Here is a 10,953-nt window from a genome sequence, read left to right as displayed (position 1 = left end):
AGTGCTAGGTTCTAGATATGTAGGGAGCCCCTGGGCAATCTGTCTTCACTTTCTGCCTCTGGACTTGCCCATGCTGGGCATTCTGTACAAATGGAATTACACACTACAAAATTCTTTAACAGTGGCTTTTTTCACGGGACAAAATCCTTTCAAGGTTCATTCATTCTGTAGTATGCAGGAGTGCTTTCTTCCTTCATTTCATCCCTTTATGTAGTTGTGATTCTCTCTGTGTGTCTCTCTGTCTCACTGTGAGTGAGTGTGTGTGTGTGTGTATGCACCTGCAAGTGCATATACCCAAAGAGACCACAAGAGGGCGTCTGATCCTTGGATCTAGAGTTACAAAGCTGGTTGTGAACTGCCTGGGTTATTCTGGGAACCAAACTTTGGAGGCCGTAGGTCAGGACTAAAAACCAGTGCTTTTAACCACAGGTCCATCCCTGTAGCCCATTTTATTCCTTTTTATCTTTATAGGATATTCTATTATGTGATATACTCCATTTTGTTTACCTAGGCGCTGTTTGATGGGCATGTGAGCTATTGCACTTCCTGGCTCTCATGAGTCCTGCAATGAATAATCCACATGCATATCTTTGTGTAGCTGTGTTTCCAATTTATCTTGGTATGAGGGTTTGAATGATAACAGCTCCTATATATTTGAATGCTTGGACCTCAGTCGGTGAAACTTTGGATAGAATTAGTTAAGTGTGACCTTGTTGAAGGAGGCGTGTCATTGGGGGTGGACTTTGAGGTTTCAAAAGCCCACACTATTTCTAGCTAGCCCTCTGTTTCTGCCCTCTACTTGTAGATCAGATGTAAGTCCTCGGTTCCTACCCGGTGCCCTGCCCATCCGTCTGCCCGCCTGTCGCCATGCTCCTCACTATGATGGCCATGGACTCGCCCTCTGAAACTGTGAGCCCCTGACTAACTCTTTCTTCTGTAAGTTGCCTTGGTCATGGTGTCTCTTCACAGCAATGCAAAAGTGACTAAGACACTGGGCTCATACCTGAGAGGAGAACTGCCTGGGTCTACGGTGACCGTGAGGAACTGTGGGTGAACACATTTATAACAATTAGGCTCATCCAGTTCCAACTCAGAACTCATCCTTCCCGTCAATGGCAGTTTCCACATGTTCCCTGCCCCAAAGCGTGGAGACCACCAGGCACATGGAAAAAAAATGGACGGCAAGTGTGGTGGGTGAGGTGACAAGGAAATCGTCATTGAGACCGTGGCTCTCTGCTTGCCCAGACCTCCTATTATGGCTAGAACTTAAATATCTCTCCTTATGTTGCATTTATTTCTTTTCTGTCTGTTTGATCCTTTTGTTTGGTTTGTATTTGTTTTGTGTATATTTAGGTACATGGTCTAATTTAGCCCAGACTAGCCTTGAACTCATTCAAGGCCAGTTGAAGGTCATCTGAAAATGTCTTTGAACTTCTGATCCTCCTGTCTCTCCCTCCTAAGTGCTGTGATTATAGGTGTGCGTATGCCTGCCTCTGTCTTACGATTCCACTATGAATCCAGCTCCCACTTAGCTTACCTCCCTGCTGAGGATGGTGTGCCCGGGCCTCACTACACATCCCTGCTGATGGACACAGAAACGTACTATAAGGGAGATGGGTTGTGGTTCAGACAGGAACATGAGCAAAAGCTAAGACCTTCAAACACAACGTTGGTGGAAAGCATTTTGCATTTCAAATATTTGGCTTCAGCAGACAAAGGAAAATGGGACCAACCATGTGTTCTTCCTGTGTATATGGAAGTCAGTACAGCCCCTGCCCTGGAGTCCTCTGAAAGACCCAACTTTACGGTGCAAATCAGGGAAGGCAGACTCACATTGAAGCAAGAGGCTGCCACATCTTATAGTTGGAGACAAAAGTGTGAAGGGACCCAGTGGTCTGTCTGAGATGAGCATTTATCCTGTATCACTACTGTCCTGGTTTTAGAACTGAGCCCTTTGATCTTGAGAAAACTTAAAAAAAAAAAAAGCCATACAGCTAGTCAGTGCCAGAGCAGAAACCGAACCCAGATCTGACAGCTTCAGAAACCCCTTCTGCTGAGTGAATTCCTTTTAAACCTGCCAATCACCTAAAACGTTTGGGTCTTCAATGAGAGAGTCCAGGCACTCCTGTATTGTCTTACCCTAATCTCTGTACTAATGACTAACCCAGCAAATAGCTCCAGCCCTCTCCTGGGAACTCTAGAGAGTTCTGTCACCACACGGTGTCTGTCTTGCTATCCTCCAGGGTTGTCTTAAACTGGTCATCAAATCCCCAAGGCTTGGAACCTGCTGGGCCACTGTGCCAACACCTCCTTCCCCTGGAGCTCTCGAGCTAGATGGAAGCCATCATGGATGACCCGTCTTCCTGACTCCACTCTGCTTCCTCTAAAACTGACCTGACAGGGAGTTGTTCCTGTCTCTCACTCCAGGATGTGCCTCCCTTATCCTCCACCCACGCCTTCCTCATAGGTTCTGTGGTGGACCATCACACCCATCTTCCTTTTTCTTCCTGCCAGGTGAGGACAGGGCCTCTGGATGTTCCTAGGCAGGAAGCTGACGCCACTGCTCACAGCTAGAACTAAGTATGCGTCTATGTCCCTGACAATTTTCTAGGTGCATCCATAGATTTTATTCAATCCTTCAAAGAACACCTAACTCTTCCTTTAACCAGGGCCATGTGCATAGTAGGCACACACCGTTGAGCAAAAACTCCTGCCTTACTCCTTCTTTTACTAGCACAAAAACAGGTTGACATTTTAAAAAACCAGCCCCAAATGACAGAACTGGCCTCCAGCCTACATTTTTCTGTCTTGATTTATTCTCATCTGACTCTAAGGTCTGACTCTCCAGGAGACCTTTGGCAGTGAGAAGAGTTAGACTCATGTGTGTCGGGAGAGCTATAGAAGAGGCAGCAGAACAAAGCCAGTGAAGTTACAGAAGCCATTTTTAAAATCCATGTAGGTCCCAGAGAATAGAGGACCAATGGGAAGAGACAGCATGGCGACCAACCATTGACAGAGACCCATGCACTAAAGCCTTGCTTGCAGCCTATGGCATTAGTCAAGAAGATTTTTCTGGGGGCTGGAGAGATGGCTCAGTGGTTAAGAGCACTGTCTGCTCTTCCAGAGGACCTGAGTTCAATTCCCAGCAACCACATGGTGGCTCACAATGTAATCAGATCTGTAATGAGATCTGATGCCCTCTTCTGGTGTGTCTGAAGACAGCAACACTGTACTCACATACATAAAATAAATAAAAATCTTTTAAAAAAAAGGAAGATTTTTCTGAGGAATGCTAAGTGCTGGGTTTAGTGTAAGCCAACAAAAGTTCCAGGAGGTACCACAGCAACTGAGACGGTCACTGTGGTATATCTGCATAGACTATTCTGAGTGAGAGTGTCTATGGGGGGGAGTCAAATAGGAGATGGTCACCAAGAGGCAAGAATCTGGATTAATCACACTGAGAAACTGGGAGAGGGAGGAGCATAGGATGGTGCCAGGGCAGAAAGGTCCTGCTCCTAGAAAGAAGAAGATAAACATATTCAAAAAGATGCTGAGACGGAAGACCATAGGACAGCCATATATTCTGACATGGGGCTGAAATCCTCTCATCTATGCGCTGGCATCTGTGAGCACCGTTCCCTGGACACAGGTAGAGTTAGCCCGTGCTGTGTCTGGTTGTGCCTGAGCAGGTCCCTGTGTTGTGAAGAGTTATCTCTGTGTGTCTGCCCTTTGTGAATCTGTGAGACCTCCTGGGCAGGAAATGCTGGCTCCACAGAGCTGTCAGCCTCGAGGTCAGGCTGCTTTTGCCTGTGTGGTTGGCTCTGTAGTTTCTTGAGCTTTGGGTCATTATTCTCTTCTAAAATATATGGACATACAAAAGCAAAGAGAAGGCCTGAGAGATGCTCGGAGGACAGTGAGCGCAGTATTTGTTACAGAGTAAAGTGGGGTGCCTTCTACAGAGGAGGGCCAAAAGGACATTGCAAAGAAAAAACACCCTGGCCATGTGTCACCATACAGTGAGGGCGTTTGGGAATCATGACGTGCCACCTCTGCTAAATCAAACAGGGAGACAAAGATTGCTGGGAGAGATGGTTTATTCTAGTCCAGGTCCTTTTCTGAGGGGCGTTTTCCTATCCAGGTGACTGACAGACCTTATTAGATGAACTCTTTAAATAATTATTCAGATTTGTGTGCTAGGCCTATGCTAGGGGTTTGACAGGACTTGACTGGCTCAGACCAGGGGTATAATTCAGTGGTAGAATGTTGTGCATGTGTGTACATGAGCAGATAAATGTGTGCAAAGCACGCTCACAACACAAATTCGGTCTGGTTATCAGAAACTGGAGCTCACTAGGTCTCGTAATGGGTAAGGCTGCAGCTCATGTCTCTTTATAATACAATGGCCATGAGATGTCACCACCCACTTCGAGCTCCACAGTTTGACCAGAGCCTTGTTAGACAGAGAATTCATAGCTTAGATTATCTCGAGGAAGAGACACAGACCTGGGAAGAGACCAAGGATGATGATTGAGCAGTCTCAGTAGCACATGTTAGGTCAAAGGCACTGCCTTACCTGTTCATTCAACAATCCTTTATGGCGTGGCCGCACTGGGCCAGGTGCGATGCCTTTGCTTTTGTTGGCAATGCCGAGGTGACTCAATACGGCCCCTGCCTGTTCTGAGTTTAGTTTAGTGGAGGAGGCCATTTATGTAAACAGATAAATTACAGTGCGGGGTAATTACAGTAGAGAAATATGAGAGTCCAAGGAATGTATTTGAAGTACAGGGGCCAAGAGGGGAGTGGAGGCCTTCGTGAGGCCAGCTGGGGACAGGGTGCTGAACACCCTGGAGAGCACCAGGAGGGCTGAAGCCAGGGAGTCTGAGGCAGCTGGATTTCAAATAAGCAAAGAGTGAGCTGAAGACCTGTAGGCGGTGGAGAATAGGAGACAAGACAGGGTGGCCCCTCTTTAGCCTGGTGAAGCCACTTTTGCTGGCTAGAATCCTGTGTCCATTGGAGCGGTTGGAGAAAGCAGTGTCCGGTTAGTTTGGCTCTCTGCTGCTCTTTGTCTGACAGCCTGCTCTGTTAACAGGAGAGTAGAAAGGACTTTCCCAACCAGGAAACAGATCTCTCATTGTTTGGCAACACATTCATTTGGGTCTTATTTTGTGAGGTTTTGTTTTGAGATAGGGTCTTAGTCTGGCCTAGAACTCCCTATGTAGACCAGGCTGGCCTCAAACTCACAGAGATCCACCTGCCTCTGCCTCCTGAGTGCTGGGGTGAAACTGTGAGCCATCCTGCCTGTTACCTCCTCTTTTATTATATAGGATGAGAAACCGCCTTTATTTCATAAGTTATGGATAACAACTTACGTAACTTTCTGGGATTTGATCCTGCTCACACAGATCTCCAGCCCAGAGCTCATAGCTTTTTCTCTACCGCACGACTCGGTCTTGAGGCAGCGCAGGCCAGAGCTCCTCTGCGAACCACAGACTTGGGCACTCTTTTCCCTCTCGCTATATTCCTTTGGAATTTTCTTTGATTGGTTTTTGTTTAAAATCTCTTTCTTTTCAGGAGTCAGCTTGGTCCCCTTCCTGTGGCCCAGGAGCAGTGCATAATGGGACTGTGACTCTGTTGTCACTGTGTGCTGCTCATGAGTATATGCAGTTCTCAATCAGGGTCATTATTAGAGGCATTGTAGACAGTATCATGATCCTTGAGTTGCTAATTCAATACCCAGAGTCCCAGGAGAAGGCCCCACATGCAACCTCAGGCACAGGGCTCTTCTTATTGCCTCCTGGAACTCGAACTTGGTGTATGCCCTGAGGGTGACCGCAGTGTTGGCAGCAGGCTGTCCCAGCTTACACTTCTGCTTCCTGTGAGAGGGTTCTTCTTGCCCCTGTCCTGTGCCACTGTGTCAGTTGTCTTTAGAGGTGCCCATTGATTGTCACTGACTGGAAAGAGCCTCTCTCTTTTTAAAAAGATCTATGTTCACTTATGAGTGTGTGAGTATTTGTATGACATGTGTGTGGGACTGCCCATGGGGACTAGAAGAGGGCATCCGATCCCCTTGACCTGGAGTTGCAGTTGGGAGCTGTCTGGTATGGGTGCTGAGAACCAATCTCTGGGTCCTTTGGAAGAGCAGCCAGTGCTTTTAACTGCTGCGTGTCTCTCCGGGTCTTGTTTGGTTTCACTCAGCCCAGACTGGCCTCAACTCTGCTTCACAGCTGAGTGTCTTAGTTAGGTTTCATTGCTGTGAAGACACCATGACGAAGGCAACGCTTATAAAAAGCATTTAATTGGGGCTGGCTTACAGGTTCAAAGGTTCTGTCCATTATCAAGGCGGGAAATGGCATTGTTCATCTAGGCAGGCATGGCTCTGGAGAAAGAGCTGTTTCCAAAAGCAAACAGGAGAAGACTGAGTTCCAGGACGCTAGAAGAAGGGTTTCAAACCCACCTCCACAGTGACACACCTCCTCCACAAGGTCACACCTCCTCCACAAGGTCACACCTCCTCCACAAGGTCACACCTCCTCCAACAAGCTCACACCTACTCCAACAAGGTCACACCTCCTCCACAAGGTCACACCTCCTCCAACAAGCTCACACCTACTCCAACAAGGTCACATCTACTCCAACAAGGTCACACCTACTCCAACAAGGTCACACCTACTCCAACAAGGTCACACCTACTCCAACAAGGTCACACCTCCTCCAACAAGCTCACACCTACTCCAACAAGGTCACACCTCCTCCAACAAGCTCACACCTACTCCAACAAGGTCACACCTACTCCAACAAGGTCACACCTACTCCAACAAGGTCACACCTCCTCCACAAGGTCACACCTCCTCCACAAGGTCACATCTACTCCAACAAGGTCACACCTCCTCCAACGAGGTCACACCTCCTCCAACAAGGTCACACCTCCTCCACAAGGTCACACCTCCTCCACAAGGTCACACCTCCTCCAACAAGCTCACACCTACTCCAACAAGGTCACACCTACTCCAACAAGGTCACACCTCCTCCAACGAGGTCACACCTCCTCCAACAAGCTCACACCTACTCCAACAAGGTCACACCTACTCCAACAAGGTCACACCTCCTCCAACAAGGTCACACCTCCTCCAACAAGGTCACATCTACTCCAACAAGGTCACACCTACTCCAACAAGGTCACACCTCCTCCACAAGGTCACACCTCCTCCAACAAGCTCACACCTACTCCAACAAGGTCACACCTACTCCAACAAGGTCACACCTACTCCAACAAGGTCACACCTCCTCCAACGAGGTCACACCTCCTCCAACAAGCTCACACCTACTCCAACAAGGTCACACCTACTCCAACAAGGTCACACCTCCTCCAACAAGGTCACACCTCCTCCAACAAGGTCACATCTACTCCAACAAGGTCACACCTACTCCAACAAGGTCACACCTCCTCCACAAGGTCACACCTCCTCCAACAAGCTCACACCTACTCCAACAAGGTCACACCTACTCCAACAAGGTCACACCTACTCCAACAAGGTCACATCTACTCCAACAAGGTCACACCTACTCCAACAAGGTCACATCTACTCCAACAAGGTCACACCTACTCCAACAAGGTCACATCTACTCCAACAAGGTCACACCTACTCCAACAAGGTCACACCTACTCCAACAAGGTCACATCTACTCCAACAAGGTCACACCTACTCCAACAAGGTCACATCTACTCCAACAAGGTCACACCTACTCCAACAAGGTCACACCTACTCCAACAAGGTCACACCTACTCCAACAAGGTCACACCTACTCCAACAAGGTCACATCTACTCCAACAAGGTCACACCTCCTCCACAAGGTCACACCTCCTCCAACAAGCTCACACCTACTCCAACAAGGTCACATCTACTCCAACAAGGTCACACCTACTCCAACAAGGTCACACCTACTCCAACAAGGTCACACCTACTCCAACAAGGTCACACCTCCTAATATGCCACTTCCCAGACCAAGCATATTCACACCACCACTTTCTACTCCCTGGCCCCCATAGGCTTTTTCAAACACATGAGTCTATGGGGGCCATACATAGCCAAAGCACAGTAAAAAATACAGTTAGTCTAACCCCAAAATTTCCATAGTCTACAAAAATTCAAAATCTCAGGGTGGGGTGGGGGGACAAGAAAAATTCAAAGTCTCTTCTGAGATTCATCCAATCACTTAATTGTAATCCTTTATAAAATCAAAATCAAAAAAGCAGGTCAAATACCTCCAACATCACAGATATACATCACTACTCCAAAATTCATAGTGAGGAAATACTGGACCAAAGCAAGACAAAAAAATCAGCTGGGCAAACTGTAAGTTCAGCGTCTCCATGCCTGACGTCCAACTCCCTTCTGCTCTGTTGACTGCAGCACACTTCTCTTCGGTGACTTGTTCCACTCCCTGTTAGCAGCTCTCCTCAGCAGGTATCCCATGGCTCTGGCATTTCAAACATCTTGGGGTCTCCAAGGTAACATCAGTGATGCAGCTTCTTGTTCCAATGTCTGGGATCCACACATGATCTTCTGGGCTCCTCCAAGGCTCGGGTCACATCTCCAGCTCTGCCCTCTGTAGCACTCCAGGGTGTGGTTGACTCCACTCCACTGCTGCTGCTGTTCCTGGTGGCCATCCCATGGTACTGGCATCTCTAACATGCTGGGATTTCTTACTGGAACTAGGCTTCACCAACAGCCCCTCATAGACTCTCTTTATGGTGCCAAGCCTCAACGACTTTGCATGACCCCCTTTAGTCCTGGGCTATCAACTACAACTGAGGCTACACCTTCACCAATAGCCTTCCCTGGCCTCTCACAGTGCCAAGCCTCAGTTGCTCTTCATGACCCCTTCATGCCTTCAACACCAGTACTACCAGTACACCAGTACCACCTGGATAGTTCTTACACATTACCAAGTCCAGCTGAAGCGCCAGGTACAACCTCAGCTATCTCTGGAAACAGCTTCTTTGTGCTCTCAGAAAACACTTCCCAGATTTCACCTCAGTGACGATGATCTCTTCTTAATCGCTGCTAATTTCGTAACTCCAGCTAACCAGCATCTCTAATCCCAATAACCCCTTCTATTCTGGGTTCTAAGGGCCAGAGCCACATGACCAAAGCTATTGAGTTCTGTTGCTTACTGGAACTGAAACATGGCTCTCTTGTTCTATCATTACATTATTACCAGCTTTCTGTTTTCCAATTTCTTCACTATGTAAGCTTGGCTGTCTTGGAACTGCTCTGTGAACTGACATTGAACTCAGAGATCCACATGCCTCATGCGTTCTGGGATTAAAGGTATGTACCATCATGTCTGGACCTAAGCTTCTCTCTACTTGGAACTTGCTCTGTACCAGGCTGGTCTTGAGCTCAAAGATCTGCATGCCTCTGTCACCTGGGATTAAAGGCATGTACTACCATGTCATGGCCTAAGGTTTTCATGGCCACCATGCCTCAAGATCCATGTCAAAAGCCTGGGTCTTCTTCCAGCCTCAAGATCTGGACCACAGTAGTACCCTCTATCTCTGGATTATAATTCGTTTCATATTTAAAATCCAAATGAAAACAATAGCCAGGTAATAACACCCAACATGACATAACTGTTCCTTGTTGAGCTGCAAACACAAACAATAAGCTTAGCTGGGTGGGATCCTGCCCTGGGATCACCACTTCCTTAATTCGTTTAGGTTCTTGAACACAGGATTCAGCTCCATTTCACTTCCTGGTACCCCTTTATTACATGACCGTACATTTCATATTTTTCCTTTCTAAACTTGCTGTGCTTGATCAAAATGTTCTTCATAAGACTGAACCACAGGATAAAGTCTAAACTAGGCTTTTTTGAGATTACCTTTGTCAAGGCAATTAATCTGAATCTTTTCACTTTAGCCTTAGGCAGATTTTTTCAGACAAGGGCAAAAAGCAGTCATGTTCCTCACCAAAATATCACAAGAACCGTTTTTAGGCCATGTAGTAACATTCTTTTCCTTTGAAAACTCTTGAGCCAGGCCTCCCACGGGGCAAATCTCCCTCAGCCCCACTGTCTTCCATATTCCTTTAAGCCCCACTTAAAGCATTCCTTTGCTTCCCAAATTCAAAGTCCCCAAATCTACATTCCTCCAAACAAAAACATGGTCAGGCCTATCACAGCAATACCCCAGTCCCTGGTGCCAACTTCTGTCTTAATTAGGGTTTCTATTGCTGTGAAGAGACACCATGACCATGATAACTTTTACAAAGAACAACATTTAATTGAAGCTGGCTTACAGGTTCAGGGGTTTAGCCCATTATCATCAAGGCATGAAGCATGGCATATCTAGGCATACATGGTGCTGGAGAAGGAGCTGAGAGTTCTACATCTTGTTCTGAAGGCAAATAGAAGAGGAGGGTCTCAAAGCCTACCCCCACAGCGACATATTCCCTCCAACAAGACCACACCTCCCAATAGTGCTATTCACTACTCTCTGGGTCAAGTTTATTCAAACCACCACACTGAGGATGAACCTTAAACTTTGTATACTCTTGCCTATGTCTCCCAAGTGCTAGAATTATAGGTATGGGCCACCACAGCCAGACTGTGTGGCACTAGAAAATAAATCCATGGCTTTACACATGTTACCTCTGCATGTTAGGCAAGCACTCTATCAATGAGTCCAGAAAGGAATTATCAAAGACCACTCTATCTGGTTGGATAACTTTCCTGGTCTTGCAGAATAGTATGTTAGAGAACATGGACATGTTCTGACTTTGAGCATGGATCATTAACTATTTTTAACCTTGTTTCTGAACATTCTCAGAGAATGTGCTATAGCTTTATAAGTGAACTCAAAAGTCAAAATTCTTGATTCTCATGGGCTGTAGAGATGGCTCAGTGGTTAAAAACCGCTTGTACAAATGACACAACCATTTGTTGTTGTTT

The sequence above is a fragment of the Rattus norvegicus genome, chromosome 1 (genome assembly GCF_021556685.1).
Source record: "Rattus norvegicus strain SHRSP/BbbUtx chromosome 1, alternate assembly SHRSP_T2T, whole genome shotgun sequence".
Lineage (NCBI taxonomy): Eukaryota > Metazoa > Chordata > Mammalia > Rodentia > Muridae > Rattus > Rattus norvegicus.
The sequence above is the reverse complement of the archived record's forward strand: the minus strand, read 5'-3'. Positions refer to the sequence as shown.